Here is a 23,478-nt window from a genome sequence, read left to right as displayed (position 1 = left end):
GTGAGAGTGAAATTTGTTGTACTTTGTCTTTTATTTTTGATATATCATGTTGCATTTCTTCCTCTTCTTCACGAGTCATGCTAGAGCTTTCAGGTTGCTTACTAAGTGTTTGCATTTTCTTTCTTTGGGGCATTAATTAATGCTAATAATTCTTCATTATTCCCTTTGAATTCCTTCAAACTAATTTTTCAAAACAAGCTTATGCAAAAATTTAAAAAAATCTACACACCTTTTTTCACTTTGTAGGAGCTCAACTCCGCAAATATAGCGTGAAAAGCTTAGAAATTCAGACCCGAGGTTCAGAACGATTTCAACCCAAATGGGTTTTTTAAGTGTCTGAAATGTTGCAGAAAAAAAAAAAAAAAAAAAAAAAAAAAAAAAAAAAAAGGAAGAAGAAGAAGAAGTTAAAGTTAAAGTTATAGTGCAAATGCCACGATAACCTATTTGGAGCAGAGAAACCCTAGAATCCAAAGCTCTGATACCAAATGTTATGAAACCAACTCACAAAAAGATAGAAAAGATAGTTGAACGCCTTAGAATTCAGCCTCTTCGAGGGGGCAACCTCCTTTACATTACACAAATGAAATATTCACAGATGATACAAATGACAAAACCTAATTTCTATATATAGGAGTCTAAGGGGACACAATATAACCAAGCCGACCTAACAATAATAATATAAAGCCACAAAAATAACAAGTTTCAAGTATTGGTTCTGCCCATAATGTAACAAGCACCACAGTGAGTAGAGTTGGTAGAGTGCTAGAATGGTAGCTAGGAGGTGAGGGGTCCGAATATTGTCGGGCCTCCGACTGAGCCACACCAAATTTTTAATTGACCTTGCGCTGCCAAATGGCAACTCATTGTTCATGTAAGCTGGAAGATCAAGGCGAAAAACATTTTCACAACCAAGGGCCATCTGAAGAAGCGAATGTCAAACTGCTGAAGCTGTTTGTGCCATCAATTAGATGGCATAAATCGCATGGAAATTATTGCTCACACATGAATGCTAACACCTACATTCCACTTAGAAACGTGGCTGAAGAATATAATGTGAAAATGAAAAATCTGAATGTACCATTAGATTTGTGGCATCGAATAGTGCAAAATCGATTGTCAAATTTCAGAATTCTGAGAAATTGAGAATCTAGGACTCAAGGAATCTTTTAGATTCCCCCTAGATTCCTCAAAGATTCTGCTCCATGGGTGGAATGGAAATACACAACTCAAAAGGTGAATTTTACCTCGCCATTGCGATCACTAGATAAAACCGTGAAAAACGACTATAAACTTGACTATGTTCTGACAATTTTTTTTTTACCTCCCCAGAGAATCTTTGGGCATCAAAGAATATCATGCCTCCTCTGTCTCAAAATCTATGTCCGCTCCTGGTTCCTCCATCTGCTTCTGGGTGCACTGAAAAAAAATGAGTTTATATGTAAATCCTGGGTGGATTAACCCATGTGGGGTTGGCTGGCGCAAAGGTAGAGTTTAGAAAATGGTTGAGGAGGGGTTGGGGGATCAAATTCCACCCCTCCCAAATTAACATGCAGAATCTTTTTTTTTTAGATTTTATTATTGGGCGGTGGTTCCACTGTTTTGGTGGCCTGTGCTACATTTCTTTCCATCAGTTCCGCGTGGTATTAAAGGCAGCGTGGTGTGCATTAAAAGGGAGTCGCGTTGTTTTGTTTGACATGCCATGTTGCCGCCGCATGGTCGCGGGCCAGCCAACGTGGCTGGCATAGGCTCGATACCCACCGACCTCCCATTAACTATGCGTACGTTTGTGGATAGGGATGTGGGCCGGGTTCACCGGAGGTGGCCCGCCCACCCCATTAATACGAACATTGTATGGTGGTTGATGGAGGGTCCGGCAGGGTCATGGCCACCGACCCATATTTAAACATAGCTTTTGTTTATATATATATATATATATATATATATATATATATATATATATATATATATATATATATATATATATATATATATATATATATATATATATATATATATATATATTTAATTATAGGGCAATTTATTCAAATTTGTCTAACACAAGGCTTATTAGACAAATTAAAGAGGCAACAATTTAGCCCACTTCGAGAGCTAAGTTTCATGCCTTTGGGTCAATCAAATTGTATGACACTCAAACCTGGCCCACAGCCCAACTTTGACCAGAACTTTGACTGGCTCGTTCTCCCTCATACGAGCTCAGATTGACGAACTATTCACATTGCCGTGATCAGGATGATGATATATACACTCAAGTCCTAGTTTGAAATCATTCTGACCATTTTTATTTTCGAGTGTTCATAAGCCCTCTTTGTCATGTGTGTGTCCCTAGAGCCACCTGGATCATTAAGAGAAGATCTAGAGTGTCTCCACCCTGAACACATATGATCAATTCCAACTAATGTATGCAGGCTCTTAGAGTGCCTCAAACCTACTTTAAGAGTTTTTACTTTGGCAACGATTTTTTATTTTAATTATCAGTTGTGACAACCTTAGCTAGGTGGCCTAAAATTTGTTTATTAAGTTTTTAGGATAGGTCCTCAAGAAATTAACCAGATAGGAGGAACATAAGCATTATCCTTCTAAAAAGTTTCAAAATATTCACCATAAAGAAAACCATCACAAAAATTGAATGTTTCAATCCAATTTGTTTATTTTCATTCAAAAAATGGAATGGCAATAAAAAAAATTGTGAAAGAAAAAATAACATCAAAAAATCCAAACGAATATAAATATGTACTTCCTTTTCACAGAGATAAAGGTAGAAAACTTGCAACATAATGTTTTTCTAATAACAGGTCCACGAGAATAGAACCTAGAGGAAATTTATAGGTCAGATCAATAAACTAATGATAAAGAATCTCAAACAACTAAAACTTTGAAGCTCTAAAAATCCCAAAGAAACAGAAATCCAAATCAATACAGAGCTGTCGGAGTAATTTAATATATTGATATATAAGATAAAAACAAGGGAACAAACTATGCAATGGACTGAAGTCAAGTGAATACCATTGGTCTGTACAATTATTGCCGAAAATAAAATTATTGGAGAGAAAAGGTGTCCAGGGCTTAAATTTTTACTTGTGTTCTTCCTCGGTCCATGGAATTCCCTTGCAACCTTCATGGTCAGATTTGGAGCTCCCCTTTCCCATTACATTACTTTCAGATGTCATATTCGCATAAACAGAAGAATGGGTTTCGCCTTTCTTTGCACTTCCATTATCAATAGCTCACTTTGCATTAACCATCGAGGACATCAAACAAGAACACATTTCTTGAAACTTAGGGCTTAGAGAATAGAATGAAGTATGGTAAACCTCTTGCTCAATGATAATATGTTCCACTTGTGACACATTGTTCTCAATTTGAGGATTCTCTTCAGTGGAAATCTGGCCAAGACCAGCTCTAATATCTCCTTAGGAAGTCTCTTCCATACAGAGGGAACGATTGGAATCTCTTCTCTGCATTGATTTTCTGGTACAAATTTCTCAGTATCTTCATTTTTCGAAGGCACTCATTTAGAGCATTCCAACAACACTCATTTTTACTTATTTTTCTTATTATAGCCAACATTATTTTTCTGTTTACAATATAATTTTTATTTTTATTTTAAAGGGAACAAATGGCGGATAAACTTACACATCCCCTCGGCTCAATAAATAATATTAATTAATCATATTTCTTATTTTTTCGTGATGACATTCAATAGTATAATATTTTATTATTTGTTTTATTTTTATGATGATTTTTTGTCTTTGTTAATTCTTTTGTTTTATTAACTACATTTAAGCTAAACGGGACGTACTAGCTATTTTTAGCAAAGAGTAATTTCAGATGCAATTTGGCCCACTAATACACTAAAATAAAATAGGTGGAGCATGAATCGAAAACAATTAGCGGGTATAAAACAATAAAATAAAAAAACCCTAAAAGCTCCAGATTTGGGTTATGTTAACTAGAGTTAAGAAAAAATAATTAAAAAAGGTAGCGAATGGCCCATGGCATGGTTATTTGGGTAATCAATCAGGCTATAAATATATGGACTCATTGCCCTTACCACATATCGCTCATCTCATATTGATTGAGCAAAATTTCGTTCATTCTTTCTCGAGCATATACAGCTATTTCAGGGACTTTGATTTTAGTGTTGGTATTTCTTAGTTTTTGGTTTGCACGTGTTTGGGGCGGATTGCTGAGCCCAGCTCCTCCCGCTGGTCCCTGTCGAGGTGTTGCTTGGTTGATGTTCAACGGTTTATCCTACCATCCCCTCTCCTGAGTGGTTGGATGAAGGCTTTTCGAAGACATTGTGATTGGTAAGTCTGGTGGAGGCCTCGAGGAGGGGTGTCAGATCCGGCAATTCCTATTTCCTACCCTATACCATTGTAAATACTAAGTCCTTACACCTTCGTGACAGCCCGGATTGATGTCATCGCATCTCGGATCATGCCGCATGTTACATGCAAGCAACTCCTATTTCCACCACTATAGCATTATAAATGCACTCCTAAGATACCTTAAGTACAGTGTTGGGAAACAGGTTCTGACATCGGCTTTGGCGGTCAGCCGTGTGCATCATTTCTCTGGCTAACAAATTCCGATTCCGCGTTCATCAACCATGGCTTATGTCGATGCCACATGATCCACCATACACATCATTATGTCGATACCATAGTATGCGTTGACAGTATGCCATGCACACAGAGGTTATGGCATGGAGCATACATGAGGTTGTGCGCGGGCGAATAAAATTCAAATTTGAAATCGCATGCCATGCATTTGGAGGTTATGGCATACATGAGGTTGTGCGCGGGCGAATAAAGCTCAAATTTGAAATCGCCATAATTATGTGCGCCCAAAGGACAGGCCTCCACATCTTTCTTTTCTGGATCACATCAATATTTTCCTCTCACAACAATCCACCCACCCATCTCCTCCCCCTCTTCCTGCTGCAGAGATTACGATTGGCCATTCATGATTCATGGTTTGTTTAGTTCAGAGAAAACCAATTTCTTCATTGCAGAGACTGTTCTGATAATCAGATTGAATACAAAGTGCTTGATGTCACTCTGTTTTCCTATAATAGGCAAGCTATTGGTAAGTAGTTAACATTTTTTGTTTGCTATACAGTTACAAGATGAGACAATGGGCAATGCCATTGTTGAATGGCTGAAATTTCTTTATGTTCATAATTTGTTACAGGGTTTTGTGCGCCAGCTGAAGGGTCTATGTTCCTTTCTTCTATAAAACTCTCTCAACCGAAATCTTTTCTATGGCTCTGTCAATTCTGGACTTGGGATGATGATTTGGGTCGTTTTATTTTTTAATTATTTTTGATAAGGGATGATAATAATTTTATATTTCTTGTTTTAATTGACATTAATCTCTGATCATTAAATGATCCGATATAGCTATGATTTCCATGAAAAAAATTGGTATACAAACATTAATGTTTGAAAATTCCACAAGTTTAATTCGAATAATTACCGTTTCCAATCTCTAATATACACATAATACCAAAGAAAATGTTCTTCAATCAAACGATACTGAATTCTGCATAATTAAGAGTAGAATCCAACCCGCAACAAATTTTTTTATGTACAGAAGAAGAGTGGTGGAAATTTGCACTTTTTAATTTTCTCCGTTTATATTGAGTTTATTGTTATAATATTTTTTTTACTTCTGTGGTTAAATGGTTTTGAAAGTCAACGAGTATTTTCTTTTTTAACTTATAAAAATTAAAAGTTTATTTAATTTTACTCGAACACGCCATTTACCAAATTATTATAAAATAATTATCATTTAATTTTAATTAGGGATTATTGTTGACTCACTAGAAGGTTGCCATTTACCTATTTATTATAAAATAATTATATTATTGTTGAATCACTTTAAGGTTGGAAAGCTCAATATTAGTTTGAAAACCATTGTAAGTTAACTCATCCTTGGGTTTGTACTTTTGTTAGTTATATGAGTGAAATTTGGGGTTGCCCTATATTTAGATAATCACTTTTGTTATTTTATATGGATGTGGAATTTGGGGTTGCAGTATGGAGAATCACCGCTGTTATTTTATATGGGTGTGAAGTTTGGAGCTATAGCATATCTAGAAAATCATAGAGAAAGATTGAAATGATCCAAAAGAAATTTATAACTTACAACCTCAAGATTAAAGGAAATACTCCTTATGCTATTCTCTTTATTGAAGCTAGTCTCTCCCCATTGAAAGCATGGTTATATTTAGGTATTTCATGTACAAAAAAAAGTTGTACAACACCAATCTTAATCTTGGGAAATCAGTAAACCAATAATAATCTCAGAACACTTCTTTCACTTCTATTTTATCATAAAAATAAAATAATATTAAAAACCTCATTTAATAACTTTCCTTTTCCTTTTTAAATTCTTCTTTCACTTTTTTCCACCACTATAGCATTATAAATGCACTCTTAAGAGACCTTAAAGACAGTGTTGGGAAACGGGTTCTGACATCGGCTTTGGCTGTCAGCCGTGTGCATCATTTCTCCGGCTAACGAATTCTGATTCCGCGTTCATCAACCATGGCTTATGTCGATGCCACATGATCCACCATACACATGATTATGTCGATACCACAGTATGCGTTGACAGTACGCCATGCGTTTGTAGGTTATGGCATGGAGCATACATGAGGTTGTGCGCGGGCGAATAAAATTCAAATTTGAAATCGCATGCCATGCGTTTGGAGGTTATGGCATACATGAGGTTGTGCGCAGGCGAATAAAATTCAAATTTGAAATCGCTATGAAAAACCAACATATATATAAGCAACCTGTTGTAATCTGTTTTGTAATTTACAGTTGTAGTATCCAGTCCAAAATACTTTCACTTTTAGATATTTTTGAATTACAATGGCGATCCCCGTGTTGTTGTTGCTTCTTTAAGTTTTGGGGAATGTAGATGATTACATGCCAGAGCCAGCGCTGGATAGCAGAGAGCAAGAAGCGGTCTACAAGGTTCTGGAAGCCATCAATTCTGATATCAACTCGAGATGCTTGTTTCCTGATAATCTCTGCACTGGTGGACCGCACGGCATCGTCTGCGATTTGGACGTCCATCACAGTAAGCGGCACATCGTGGAATTGAACCTGGGTTGGGTATTCCATGGCTTTGTCTGTGCTCTTCTCGTCCTTGAAATAACCCTTCATAACAAATGGCCCTCTAATCATAACCTCGCCCAACTGCACTCTGTCTCTAGCCACGCTGGCCATGGTATCCGGATCCTTCACGTCCAACTCAGCCAAACCCAACGACCTAACGCCCTGTATCGCTTTCATTTGAGCCCTCTCGTTCGCTGCAAGTCTGTCCCACTCATATTTCCAAGCACATAAAACCACCGCTCCTGCGGTCTCTGCGAGGCCATAGCCATGAGTGACCCAGACTCCCAGCTCTTCAATTTTGAGTAGCGCAGCAGCAGCAGGAGGAGCACCCGCTGTTAATATCTCCACCTGATGGGGCAAAGGCTCTTTGTCCGATGGATCTACGTTTGAAATCATGGTAAGCACCACAGGCGCCGCGCAGAGATGGGTAACCCGGTGGTCGTTGAGAGCTTTATAGATGATGTGGACGTCGAATTTCCTTATGCAGATATTTGCGCCGCCGAGGGCAGCTATTCCCCATGTGAAACACCAGCCGTTGGCGTGAAATATGGGCAGAGTCCACAGATAAATGGCTGCGACCTCAAACCCCAGGTTAAAAGGGTATCCATAACCATTGTGTAGATGCCCCTGTGGCTGTGAACTACTCCCTTGGGACCAGAGGTTGTGCCCGATGTATAATTCACAACGATACTCTGCCACTCGTCCTCCGGCCACCGTGTCTCGAACTCCGGATCTCCCTCTTGCAATAGCCCTTCGTATGTTGTGACTGCTGCTGTAGTCGTGAAAGTTAATTCCGCGCCATTGACGAGCTCCGGGATGAGTACCAGGGTGGGCTTATGGTCGGTTCCGCGTAGAGCTTCCGTGACGAGAGGCGCGAATTGATAATCAACAAACACAATCTTGGGTTGACAGTGATTGAACTGAGCAGCCATCGTTCGAGCGTCCAGACGCGTGTTGACGGTGTTAAGAACGGCCCCTGCCATTGGAACTGCCAAATGCATTTCGTAAATAGCAGGAACGTTGGGAGCCACCACAGACACCTGCAACAAACCACAGCTAAGAGGATCAAGATTTTATCCTATTCTGCTCTGTTGGGTTTCTTGTTAAGGTGAAGAAATAATAAAATTCCCATGGAAATGTTGATTCCAATTTGGATGATTCCAATACTTACAACATCCCCAGGCAAGATATTGTGGGCAGAGAGAGCAGAGGCAAGCCTGCGGCAGCGTTGGTAGGTGTGAGACCATGTATAACGAGTGGAATTGTAGACGATGGAGGTGGAGTCCCCATAGACGATGGCATCTCTCTCTATGAAGCGGATCGGTGACAGGGGAGGATGATTCGCAGCACATCGTTTCAATTTCTCCATTCCCTCTTCGTCTTTCTTTCGATTAAAAACAACATTCTGAAATCTACATGCCCAATGTTTCAACTTTATAACCAAAACATTAAAAATTACAATATGAAATCCAACTTTAGAACCAAACCATTAAAAATTACAATATAAAATCTGCACACATGTCATGGATCAATACCATTGCTTACAATACCACAAGACTAAAAATTATATCTCATTTTATATGACAAGTGTTTATGTTGTTTTTTTATTAATTAATCAATTTAATTAAAAAGGAAAAAAATACAACTATTTCAAAGAAAAATCTCAACCTTTGATTTTTGTATGCTATTAAGAATATTCTATTGAGGTTAAATCCCTACTATTTACTAAATAAGTATTGATAATTAAATTAAAATTCTAGAAGTTCTATTCTAGAATATACAACCCTACCAGAAGAATAAAGTATTAGTTTACTAAGTTATAATACAAGTAACCTATTGAGATAAAAAGTATCAAATACGTTACAACTTGAGTTATTCAAATAAATAATATTTATTTTAGGTTATAATGTATTATCTTAATTAAAATTTAAAAAAAATGTTTATTTTGGAATAATTAATAATTACTAAGTGAATGGTAGAGATTTATCTCCATAGAATTTTCTAAAATATTTTATTAGTAGTCACAAACCAAAAGTTGAAATTTTGAGAGATTTATCTCAAAATTAGTTGTCTTTTTTATTAAAATGATTAATTTTAGAAAATGTCATATACATATGTGTGTGTGTGTTATGGTTTCTTTGAGGATGTGGCATTTGTAAGCCATGGTATTGTAAAAATCTTTATTTTTAAGGTAATCTTCATTAATGGAATTGAATTTCCATGCTTAAGAATCTTACTACATGAGAGATGTATCATGAGATATGCTTAGTTTTTTTATGTCTATTAGCTTTTATAAGCCATTTTATTTATATGGCTATGCTAGGAGATATATAATCATAAATGTTTGTTTAAGGTAGAAATTTTCAAATGAAACACTTAATCATAATAATAACAATTATCTAAAGCATTTTGTGTATCTGTCATTTATTTACATATGCACTTTTCACCAATTTTAACAAAATTGAAATCAAATACTTTAGTTAACATTAAGGTAAATTTGATAATTGTGAAAACGTAATTATTATTAAAATGTAAGTTTACAACAATTTCAATTTAGATTTAAATAATGTTTTGTTTCAAATTTAATAGATAATTTATTCAAAAAATATTAAATATTAATTTTAAAATGTTTTAATAAAATTTGTTTATTTATATTATATTTTTAATAAATAAATTTAGGTAAAAGTTTTACTAAATATATTTTTGTTAGTGCTTATTCATGTTAATATCAACAATTTTTTTAATAAATTATTTTCAATGTGTTAAATAGAGTTATATTAATGTAGATTGTTCTATGGTATGTTGTAAAGGTTTCAAAAAATTTGTCCAATGTTATATATGAAAGATACCATCATAGCCATGTATTACCCTCCTATGTGCACTAAGGTAGCTTAAGTTATTTTATAAAATAATATTTATTGTACCTTCAAATAATATGTGGGGCACCATGGTAGGGTTTAAAAAGATATATTGCATTGAACTTTTCATTTTAAATTGTATATAATGCACCACACACATACAAGCACCAATGCTTTATATTCTAGTATGAGCACTTCTTTGTCTTGTGTTATTGAATTGTTATATTTCATTATTCCTTCTATTCCATAATATATTTGATTTATTTTTAGAATTTTGACAAACATATAAATCTATAGTTTTCACTAGCTAAACATTTAAAATTAGCCTACATTTCTATTTTCTTTCTTTTTCTTTTAAAAAGTTCTTAATAGTGTCACCTTAGAATTCAAACCATGCTAACTCTAAGCATGTACACAGGTCACTTCAATTAACAAAACTCACTATCATTTGAAGTGCATCGAATAGTCATATATGAAATGTGCATAAATTTACTATGCTCTTTGGTACATTAACAAATGTATGGGAGCACTTATTGCAATACTCCCATATGATAATGTGTATCACACATCTTTGATAACTACACTAAGTGAATGAGAAGTGCATATTGATGGACATGGGATAATTAGGGTATAACACTGTAGGTGTTGCTACTTTACTAGAGAAACACACCACCATCCCATTTTTTTATTTTTGTAAGTCATGTAATGCATTGTCATGTAATAGTAGCACCTCTTTTAGTGTTACTATGGATGGCTAAGTGTGTCATTAATGGTGCTTCTCATTCACATAGATACATTGAAGAAATAACAAACAACATTAAAATGAAAGTTAGCATATATATAACAAACAAATCAAAACATAAAATAACCCATACCCACACCAAAAAAAAGAAAATTTTAAACACACACAAAATACAAAGAAACTTTTTCTTGGGAAAGTCCGGGGTGGTTGATAGAGAATGATCCCTAGTTTATTAGGGTCAAGTTAATGACAAAGAAAATAAGAAGACTCATTAGTCAACTTTTAATATTAAGTTATTATGCCAAAGATATAAATAATGGACAGGGAAGAATACCTTTCACCAATTAGTTGGTCCCTTGGTTGGATTTGTAACTGTATAGATAAAGTCTTGCATGCTCCAAACTTCTATAGAGATATGCACAAAATCATCACATGACATTGCTCAAACCATTTACAATATAAATTATTAATGATATTAAAACAAGAACACTTGTAACTAACTAATATTAATTAATATCAAGTAATTAATTTCTCTTCTAAATCATGTAATTAATAATTAAATGAATTACAACATAGTTTCTTTTGGGAGAGAAGAGATCGCTTCATGTGTGTGTGTGTGTGTGTGCACGTGTGTTAGTGTGTGTGGGCAATACTTGATATAATTCCAATGCCTTCATCAACAAAGGTTGTGTTTCTCCTAACCTAGACCACTTATAGACTTCAACTTTAATTACAACTCCTCATTATATGTGAAAAGGAAAACCAATAAGGGATTACATATCAAATTTGAGTAAGAGAGTCAACCTTATAAACAAAGGTTTGTGTAGAAGGGAACCATAAAATCCAAGGTTAAATTTTCAATATAATGCTCCAAAATAAAGGTACAAAAATGGTCAATTCCCCCTTTTCCATCACATAAACCTTATTTATACTCTTATAAGTTGTCTAAATTCATTGGGAATAGAAATTAGGGTTGTGTACTGTAACAACCTAGTAACTTGCACTCAGGAGCATGCAATTAATGTGGATTTATTATTTTTTCAAAAGTTTGGAATGCATACACACCGAGCATGAAGAGAATGAATGTATAATATGTGTGTTTCCATAAGGAAACGTTTTTATACTAGGTAAAAAGTAGTTTTTAAAATAAGTTCAGTGGAAAAAAAGATATTAAAGTAGATATATCCTTGTTAAGAAGTCATTAATGACAAAATAAATGTTATAGCATATGTCATCTAATAAATGATATCAGAAGGGAAGTTGATGGTTGAATTACATTATAATACTACAAAAGATTCAAATAAGTGTAGCGAAGTGAAGTCCAACAACCACAAGATCAAAACATTATATTCAAACAAAACCAATGTATCAAATTACTATCTTCCCCAAGGCAGGCATATACATGTTAAGATGAAAAGGTAAGCATGGTCACCAAATCATGTATGATGAAAATACATGAAGAATATATAGAATGGAAAATCCTAGACATGGAAAATACATATTGGAACCATGTCAAATGCAGATCATAGCCACGATCAAATAAATAGTGGATCTATGTCTCAATGTATGTCGACAAAGCAACCAAAACTTGAGTAAAAATAGGAATTAGTTCTCCAAAACAATATCCATTTCATATAGATAAGTAGTATAACATGTGTAACTTGAGGAGTAGCATAAGAATGAAAAACTGCTACAACCCAAGGTCTTCAATTCAAATTTATCAAAGATACAAATATAAACCATATGAGTTGTTATAGGCCATTTTGTCACATTTTGTCACTAGGCACGTTAACTGGATCAATCAACATCATTTTACCCCTTGTCGTCACATTTGCACAAATCCCTAAGCATGACTCTCCCTAATCCTTGAATTTCTTCCTTTAACTGCTTCATTTAAGTGATTTTAAGGCCCAACGCACCCTGCTTCCTTAAGAGACTATGTTCACCAGCAGGCTGACCCTTGGTGGACCTGCGCTGATTACCAATAGGTTTCCCCTTGCTAGGGGTGCGCTAATTCTATAAATTCATGAATAATAAAAAGAATCTCAAAGCTTACTTCTCCTCAAGGTTCTAGGAATTCTTAAAACCATTTACCTTGGATGAAAGTCTCGAATCCTATCCCTTATCCCTTGATCTCATCCTTCCATCAAGAGTGGATCTCAAGCCTAGATTGGGTAAATGGATAAGAATTCCTAACCTACCATCCTCTTTTATATATTTACTATCATCCACAAGCTAGCGGTTGGATTTTGGAGATAGATTCTACCCTCATGTTGTTGTTGTGAGAGTCATTATTCCATGCATTAGGGTGACATAGAGATACACTTTGTGACAAGGAAGGTCAAGTCAACTTGGAGGAGCTCTTCTACAAGACCAACTTTATATTTGGTTGTAACTCTCTCCGTTTCTATTAATACAAAGAGTTCATTGTTTTCCTATATGTGATCTTATGATTTCATGTATTTCAATACCATGTTGAATTATTGAATAAAGTGATTGGATAATACTACATAGATATTGTAGATATTTGGCTTGTGTTATATAATTGTGGAGGTTCTAATTATAGTGATCAGATCTAAGATTGGATATACGGAAGATATGCGTGCATATACGGAAGATATGCACATACAAGAAAGTTAGGAATATACGGAAGATATGCGCATATCTTCCGTATAGGCGCATATCTTCCGTATATGCACAGTTTCCGTATATGTGCAATTTCTGTATATGGAATTTGCACATATACGATGCAGATACATGAACGACGTGCATATACGGAAGATATGCACATAGAGGAAAGTTAGGGATATATGGAAGACATGCGCATATCTTCCGTATATGCGAATATCTTCCGTATATGCGCAGTTTCCGTATATGCACAATTTCTGTATATGGAATTTGCGCATCTGCGATACAGATACATGAACTACGTGCATATACGGAAGATATGCACATACAGGAAAGTTAGGGATATACGGAAGACATGCGAATATCTTCCGTATATACCCAGTTTCCGTATATGCGCATATCTTCCGTATATGCCCAATCTTCCGTATATGCGGAATTTCTGTATATGAAATTTGCGCATCTGCGATGCAGATACATGAACGAGGTGCATATACAGAAGATATGCACATACAAGAAAGTTAGGGATATACGGAAGACATGCGCATATCTTCCGTATATGCGCAATTTCCGTATATGCGCACATCTTCCGTATATGCACAGTTTCCGTATATGCGCAATTTTTGTATATGGAATTTGCGCATCTACGATGCAGATACATGAACGATGTGCATATACAGAAGATATGCATATACAGAAAAGTTAGAGATATACGGAAGACATGCGCACATCTTCCGTATATACCCAATTTCCGTATATGCGCATATCTTCCGTATATGCACAGTTTCCGTATATGCGCAATTTCTGTATATGGAATTTGCGCATCTACGATGCAGATACATGAACGACATCCATATACGGAAGATATGCAGATATATGAAAGTTAGGGATATACGGAAAACATGCGCATATCTTCCATATATGCCCATTTTATGTATATGCGCACATCTTCCGTATATGCACAGTTTTCGTATATGCGCAATTTCTATATATGTAATTTGCGCATATATGATGCAGATACATAAACGATATGCATATACGGAAGATATGCTCATACAGGAAAGTTAGAGATATACGGAAGACATGCGCATATCTTCTGTATATATCCAGTTTCCGTATATATATGTGCAGTTTCCGTATATGCGCAATTTATGTATATTGAATTTGCGCATATACGATGCAGATACATAAACGACATGCATATATGGAAGATATGCACATACAGGAAAGTTAGGGATATACGGAATACATGCACATATTTTCTGTATATGCCCAATTTCCGTATATACGCACATCTTCCGTATATGCACAGTTTACGTATATGCGCAATTTCTGTATATGAAATTTTTACATATACGATGCAGATACATCAACGACGTGCATATACGGAAGATATGCACATACAGGAAAGTTAGGGATATACGGAAGATATGCGCATATCTTCCATATATACCCAATTTCCGTATATGCGCATATCTTCCGTATATGTGCAATTTTTGTATATTGAATTTGCGCATATACGATGCAGATATATGAACGACGTGTATATACAGAGGATATGCATATATAGGGAAGTTAAGGATATACGGAAGACATGCGCATATATGGAATATATGCGCAATTTCCTATATGCACATATCTTCCGTATATGCACAGTTTCCGTATATGCGCAAATTCTGTATATGGAATTTGCGCATATACGATGCAGATACATAAACGAAGATATGTACAAATTCCATATACAGAAATTGCGCATATACGGAAACTGTGCATATACGGAAGATGTGCGCATATACAGAAACTGGGCATATACGGAAGATATGCGCATATCTTCCGTATATCCCTAACTTTCCTGTATGTGCGTATCTTCCGTATATGCACGTCGTTCATGTATCTGCATCGCAGATGCGCAAATTTTATATACAGAAATTGCGCATATACGGAAACTGTGCATATACGGAAGATGTGCGCATATACAGAAATTGCGCACGCATATCTTCCGTATATCTCTAACTTTCCTGTATGTGCATATCTTCCGTATATGCACGTCGTTCATGTATCTGCATCATAGATGCGCAAATTCCATATACAGAAATTGCGCATATAAGGAAACTGTGCATATACGGAAGATATGCGCATATATGGAAATTGGGCATACACTGAAGATATGCGCATATCTTCCGTATATCCCTAATTTTCCTATATCTGCATATCTTCCGTATATGGACGTCGTTCATGTATCTGCATCGTAAATGCGCAAATTCCATATACAGAAATTGCGCATATACGGAAAATGTGCATATACGGAAGATGTGCGCATATACGGAAGATATGCGCATGTCTTCCATATATCCCTAACTTTCCTGTATGTGCATATCTTCCGTATATGCACATCGTTCATGTATCTGCATCGTATATGCACAAATTCCATATACAGAAATTGCACATATACGGAAGATATGCGCATATACGGAAATTGGGCATATACGGAAGATATGCGCATATCTTCCGTATATCCCTAACTTTCCTGTATGTGCATATCTTCCTTATATGCACGTCGTTTATGTATCTGCATCGTATATGCGCAAATTCAATATACAGAAATTGCGCATATACGGAAATTGCGCATATTCGTATATGCGCATATCTTCCGTATATGCGCAACTTCCATATATACGCATCTATTCCGTATATGCACAATTTCTGTATATGCCCAATTTTCGTATACAGGAATTGCACATATACGGAAACTGCGCATATACGGAAGATGTGCGCATATACGGAAATTGGACATATACGGAGGATATGCGAATGTCTTCCGTATATACGGAAGATGTGCGCATATACAGAAATATGCGCATATACGGAAGATATGCACATGTCTTCTATATATACAAAAGATATGCGCATATATGGAAATTGGGCATATACGGAAATTGTGCATATACGGAAGATATGCGCATATACGAAAATTGGACATATACGGAAGACATGCGCATATCTTCCTTATATGGCCAGATTCCATATACAGAAATTGTGTATATACGGAAACTGGGCATATACGAAAGATATGCGCATATATTCCGTATATGTCCAATTTCCATATATTTGCATATGTTCCGTATATACGGAAGACATGCGCATATCTTCCGTATATGCCGAACTTCCGTATATGCACAATTTCTGTATATGGAATCTGGGCATATACGGAAGATATGCGTATGTCTTCCGTATATGCCTAATTTCCGTATATGCACATATCTTCCGTATATGCACAATTTCCGTATATGCCCAATTTTAGTATATGCGCATATCTTCCGTATATACAGAAGACATGCGCATATCTTCCGTATATGCGCATATTTCCGTATAAGCGCACATCTTCCGTATATAAGGAAGACATGCGCATATCTTCCGTATACGCCCAATTTCCGTATATGCACATTTTCCGTATATCCGCAATTCCTGTATAGGAAATTGGGCATATACAGAAATTGTGCATATACGGAAGAGATGCGCATATACGGAAGATATGCGCAAATACGGAAATTGCGCATATACGGAAGATATGCGCATATCTTCCGTATATGCCCAGTTTCCGTATATGCACAATTTCTGTATATGGAATCTGTGCATATACGGAAGATATACGCATGTCTTCCGTATATGCGCATATCTTCCGTATATGCCCAATTTCTATATACATGAATTGTGCATATACGGAAACTGTGCATATACGGAAGATGTGCGCATATACGGAAATTGGGCATATACGGAAGATATGCGCATGTCTTCAGTGTATACGGAAGATATGTGCATATACGGAAATTGAAAATATATGGAAATTGGGCATATACGGAAGATATGCGCATATACGAAAATTGGGCATATACGAAGACATGCGCATATCTTCCGTATATGCACAGATTCCATATACAGAAATTGTGCAGATACGGAAACTGGGCATATACGGAAGAGATCCGCATATCTTCCGTATATACCCAATTTCCGTATATGCACATATCTTCCGTATACAGGAATTGCACACATATGAAAACTGTGCATATATGGAAGATGTGCGCATATACGGAATTTGGGCATATACGGAAGATATGCGCATGTCTTCCGTATATACGGAAAATATGCACATATACGGAAATTGGGCATATACGGAAGATATGCGCATATACGGAAAAGATGCGCATGTCTTCCGTATATACAAAAGATATGCGCATATACGGAAATTGGGCATATACGGAAGATATGCGCATCTTTTCCATATATGGCCAGTTTTCGTATATGCACAATTTCTGTATATGGAATCTAGGCATATACGGAAGATATGCGCATGTCTTCCATATATGCCCAATTTCCTTATATGCGTATATCTTCCGTATATGCACAATTTCCGTATATACAGAAGACATGCGCATATCTTCCATATATGCGCATATTTCCGTATATGCGCACATCTTCCGTATATACGGAAGACATGCGCATATCTTCCATATATGCCAAATTTCTGTATATGCGCACATCTTCCGTATATGCACAGTTTCCGTATATGCGCAATTCCTGTATACGGAAATTGGGCATATACAGAAATTGTGCATATACGGAAGAGATGCGCATATACGGAAATTGCGCATATACGAAAGATATGCACATATCTTCCGTATATGCCCAGTTTTCGTATATCCACAATTTCTGTATATGGAATCTGTGCATATACGGAAGATATACGCATGTCTTCCGTATATGCACATATCTTCCGTATATGCCCAATTTCCGTATACAGGAATTGCGCATATACGGAAACTGTGCATATACGGAAGATGTGCGCATATACGGAAATTGGGCATATACGGAAGATATGCGCATGTCTTCCGTGTATACGGAAGATATGCGCATATACGGAAATATGCGCATATACGGAAGATATGCGCATATACGGAAATTGGGCATATACGGAAGACATGCGCATATCTTCCGTATATGCACAGATTCCATATACAGAAATTGTGCATATATGAAAACTGGGCATATACAGAAGAGATGCGCATATCTTCCGTATATACCCAATTTCCGTATATGCGCATATCTTCCGTATACAGGAATTGCACACATACGGAAACTGTGCATATATGGAAGATGTGTGCATATACGGAAATTGAGCATATACGGAAGATATGCACATGTCTTCCGTATATACGGAAAATATGTGCATATACGGAAATTGGGCATATACGGAAGATATGCGCATATACGGAAATTAGGCATATATGGAATACATGCGCATATCTTCTGTATATGCATAGATTTCATATACAGAAATTGTGCATATACGGAAACTGGGTTGAATTACTGATTCTGGAAGCTTTGGTTGGACGGAAACTTTAGAAGCCCTAGAAGCCTTGGATGGAGACCAATCTGATGATGGTTTTTGGTGATGTCTGACCGTGAGGTGGAATCATTGTTTTATGGGTGGAGGTGGGTGGCCTCTGGAAGCCCTGGATGAATTTTGATTGATGTGTTCTATGAGATCACACCTTCATGCTTGGAATCTTTCAGACCAATCACGCCAGAGCTCAGTGAGCAACGAATGCATTGAACCCAGACGAAGGCGGGAATAAAGCACCTGTAGAAGAAGAGCTTGCGCAGGCGCAGTATCGCAACCAGGTAAGGGCTAAATGATGCATTTCTCCCACAGGGGGGATTGTTTGCGGTGTCGAATACCCAACCCAGGTTCAATTCCACGATGTGCCGCTTACTGTGATGGGCGTCCAAATCGCAGACGACGCTGTGCGGTCCACCAGTGCAGAGATTATCAGGAAACAAGCCTCTCCAGTCGATATCAGAAATTGCGTATATGCACAAATTCCATATAAAGAAATTACGCATATACGGAAGATATGCGCATATTTTCTGTATATCCGTAAATTTCCTGTATTGGATATACAGAAAATATACGTTCATATACGGAAGATATGCACATACAGGAAAGTTAGGAATATACGGAAGATATGCACATATCTTCCGTATATGCCCAATTTCCATATATGCGCATATCTTCCGTATATGCGCAATTTCTTTATATGGAATTTGTGCATCTACGATGCAGATACATGAACGACGTGCATATATGGAAGATATGCACATAGAGGAAAGTTAGGGATATACGAAGACATGCGCATATCTTCCGTATATGCGCAGTTTCCGTATACGCGCAATTTCTGTATATGGAATTTGCGCATCTGTGATGCAGATACATGAACGACGTGCATATACGGAAGATATGCACATACAGGAAAGTTAGGGATATACGGAAGACATGCGAATATCTTCCGTATATGCCCAGTTTCCGTATATGCGCATATCTTCCGTATATGCCCAATCTTCCGTATATGCGGAATTTCTGTATATGGAATTTGCGCATCTGCGAGGCAGATACATGAACGACGTGCATATACGGAAGATATGCACATACAGGAAAGTTAGGGATATACGGAAGACATGCGCATATCTTCCGTATATGCGCAATTTCCGTATATGCGGACATCTTCCGTATATGCACAGTTTCCGTATATGCGCAATTTCTGTATATGGAATTTGTGCATCTACGATGCAGATACATGAACGACGTGCATATACGGAAGACATGCGCATATCTTCCGTCTATGCCCAATTTCCGTATATGAGCATATCTTCCGTATATGCACAGTTTCCGTATATGCGCAATTTCTGTATATGAAATTTGCGCATCTACGATGTAGTTACATGAACGACGTCCATATACGGAAGATATGCAGATATAGGAAAGTTAGGGATATACGGAAGACATGCGCATATCTTCCGTATATGCCCAGTTTCCGTATATGCGCACATCTTCCGTATATGCACAGTTTCTGTATATGCGCAATTTGTGTATATGGAATTTGCGCATATACGATGCAAATACATAAACGACGTGCATATACGGAAGATATGCACATACAGGAAAGTTAGGGATATACGGAAGACATGCGCATATCTTCCGTATATGCCCAGTTTCCGTATATGCGCACATCTTCCGTATATGCCCAATTTCCGTTGATACGCAATTTTTGTATATGGAATTTGCGCATCTGCGATGCAGATACATGAACGACGTGCATATACGGAAGATATGCACATACAGGAAAGTTAGGGATATACGGAAGATATGCGCATATCTTCCGTATATGCCCAGTTTCCGTATATGCGCAATTTCTGTATATGGAATTTGCTCATCTACGATGCAGATACATGAACGACGTGCATATACGGAAGATATGCACATATAGGAAAGTTAGGGATATACGGGAGACATGCGCATATCTTCCGTATATGCGCAATTTCCGTATATGTGCATATCTTCCGGATATGCACAGTTTCCGTATATGCGCAATCTCTGTATATTGAATTTGCGCATATACGATGCAGATACAAAAACGACGTGCATATACAGAAGATATGCACATGTAGAAAAGTTAGTGATATACGGAAGACATGCGCATATCTTTCGTATATGCGCATATCTTCGTACATGCACAGTTTCCGTATATGTGCAATTTCTGTATATTGAATTTGCGCATACACGATGCAGATACATAAACGACGTGCATATAAGGAAGATATGCACATACAGAAAAGTGTGGGATATACGGAAGATATGCGCATATCTTCCGTATATGCCCAATTTCCGTATATGCGCATATCTTCCGTATATGTGCAATTTCTGTATATGGAATTTGTGCATATATGATGCAGATACATGAACGATGTGCATATACGGAAGATATGCACATACAAGAAAGTTAGGGATATATGGAAGACATGCGCATATTTTCTGTATATGCGCAATTTCTGTATATGTGCACATCTTCCGTATATGCGCAATTTCTGTATATGGAATTTGCGCATTTACGATGCAGATACATGAACGACGTCCATATACGGAAGATATGCAGATATAGGAAAGTTAGGGATATACGGAAGATATGCGCATATCTTCAGTATATGCCCAATTTCCGTATATGCGCATATCTTCCGTATATGCACAGTTTCCTTATATGCGCAATTTCTGTATATGGAATTTGCGCATCTATGATGCAGATACATGAACGACGTGCATATACGGAAGATATGCACATACAGGAAAGTTAGGGATATACAGAAGACATGCGCATATCTTCCGTATATGCGCAATTTCTGTATATGCGCACATCTTCCGTATATGCACAGTTTCCGTATATGCGCAATTTCTGTATATAAAATTTGCGCATCTGCGATGCAGATACATGAACGACGTGCATATACGGAAGATACGCACATACATGAAAGTTAGAAATATACGGAAGATATGCACATATCTTCCGTATATGCCCAGTTTCTGTATATGCGCACATCTTCCGTATATGCACAGTTTCCGTATATGCGCAATTTCTGTATATGGAATTTGTACATATCTTCGTTTATGTATCTGCATCGTATATGCGCAAATTCCATATACAGAAATTGCGCATATACGGAAACTGTGCATATACGGAAGATATGCGCATATACGGAAATTGCGCATATACGGAATATATGCGCATGTCTTCCGTATATCCTTAACTTTCCTGTATATGCATATCCTCCGTATATACACGTCGTTCATGTATCTGCATCGTATATGCGCAAATTCAATATACAGAAATTGCGCATATACGGAAATTGTGCATATACGGAAGATATGCGCATATACGGAAATTGGGTATATACGGAAGATATGCGCATATCTTCCGTATATCCCTAACTTTCCTGTATGTGCATATCTTCCGTATATGCACGTCGTTTATGTATCTACATCGTATATGTACAAATTCCATATACAAAAATTGCGCATATACGGAAACTGTGCATATACGGAAGATGTGCGCATATACGGAAATTGGGCATATACAGAAGATATGTGCATGTCTTCCGTATATCCCTAACTTTCCTGTATGTGCATATCTTCCATATATGCATGTCGTTTATGTATCTGCATCATATATGCGCAAATTCAATATACAGAAATTGCGCATATACGGAAACTGTGCATATACGGAAGATATGCGCATATACGGAAACTGGGCATATACGGAAGATATGCGCATGTCTTCCGTATATCTCTAACTTTCCTGTATGGGCATATCTTCCGTATATGCATGTCGTTTATGTATCTGCATCATATATGCGCAAATTCCATATATAGAAATTGCGCATATACGAAAACTGTGCATATACGGAAGATGTGCGCATATACGGAAACTGGGCATATATGGAAGATATGCGCATGTCTTCCGTATATCCCTAACTTTCCTATATCTGCATATCTTCCGTATATGGATGTCGTTCATGTATCTGCATCGTAGATGCGCAAATTCCATATACAGAAATTGCGCATATACGGAAACTGTGCATATACGGAAGATATGCGCATATACGGAAATTGGGCATATACGGAAGATGTGCGCATGTCTTCCGTATATCCCTAACTTTCTTGTATGTGCATATCTTCTGTATATGCACCTCGTTCATGTATCTGCATCGCAGATGCGCAAATTTCAAATACAGAAATTCCGCATATACGGAAGATTGGGCATATACGAAAGATATACGCATAGACGGAAACTGGGTATATACAGAAGATATTCGCATGTCTTCCGTATATCCCTAACTTTCCTGTATGTGCATATCTTCTATATATGCACGTAGTTCATGTATCTGTATCGCAGATGCGCAAATTCCATATACAGAAATTGCGCATATACGGAAACTGCGCATATACGGAAGATATTCGCATATACGGAAATTGCGCATATACGGAAGATATGCGCATGTCTTCCATATATCCCTAACTTTCCTCTATGTGCATATCTTCCGTATATGCACGTCGTTCATGTATCTGCATCGTAGATGCGCAAATTCCATATACAGAAATTGCACATATACGGAAACTGTGCATATACGGAAGATATGCGCCTATACGGAAATTGGGCATATACGGAAGATATGCGCATATCTTCCGTATATTCCTAACTTTCTTGTATGTGCATAT

The 23,478-nt window shown here is 36.9% G+C and overlaps 1 pseudogene; it reads right to left on the bottom strand.

Moving 5' to 3' along the window:
- Positions 1-6,845: 6,845 nt before the first annotated feature.
- Positions 6,846-8,520, bottom strand: LOC149172472 (putative acyl-activating enzyme 6 pseudogene; annotated as a pseudogene).
- Between the last annotated feature and the right edge of the window lie 14,958 nt (positions 8,521-23,478).

This window comes from Pinus tabuliformis, chromosome 4_2 (genome assembly GCF_031772625.1).
Source record: "Pinus tabuliformis cultivar Carrire ecotype Pingquan chromosome 4_2, CPIR1, whole genome shotgun sequence".
Taxonomy (NCBI): domain Eukaryota; kingdom Viridiplantae; phylum Streptophyta; class Pinopsida; order Pinales; family Pinaceae; genus Pinus; species Pinus tabuliformis.
Note: the sequence above shows the minus strand (reverse complement) of the source record. Positions and strands in the feature narration are given on the sequence as shown.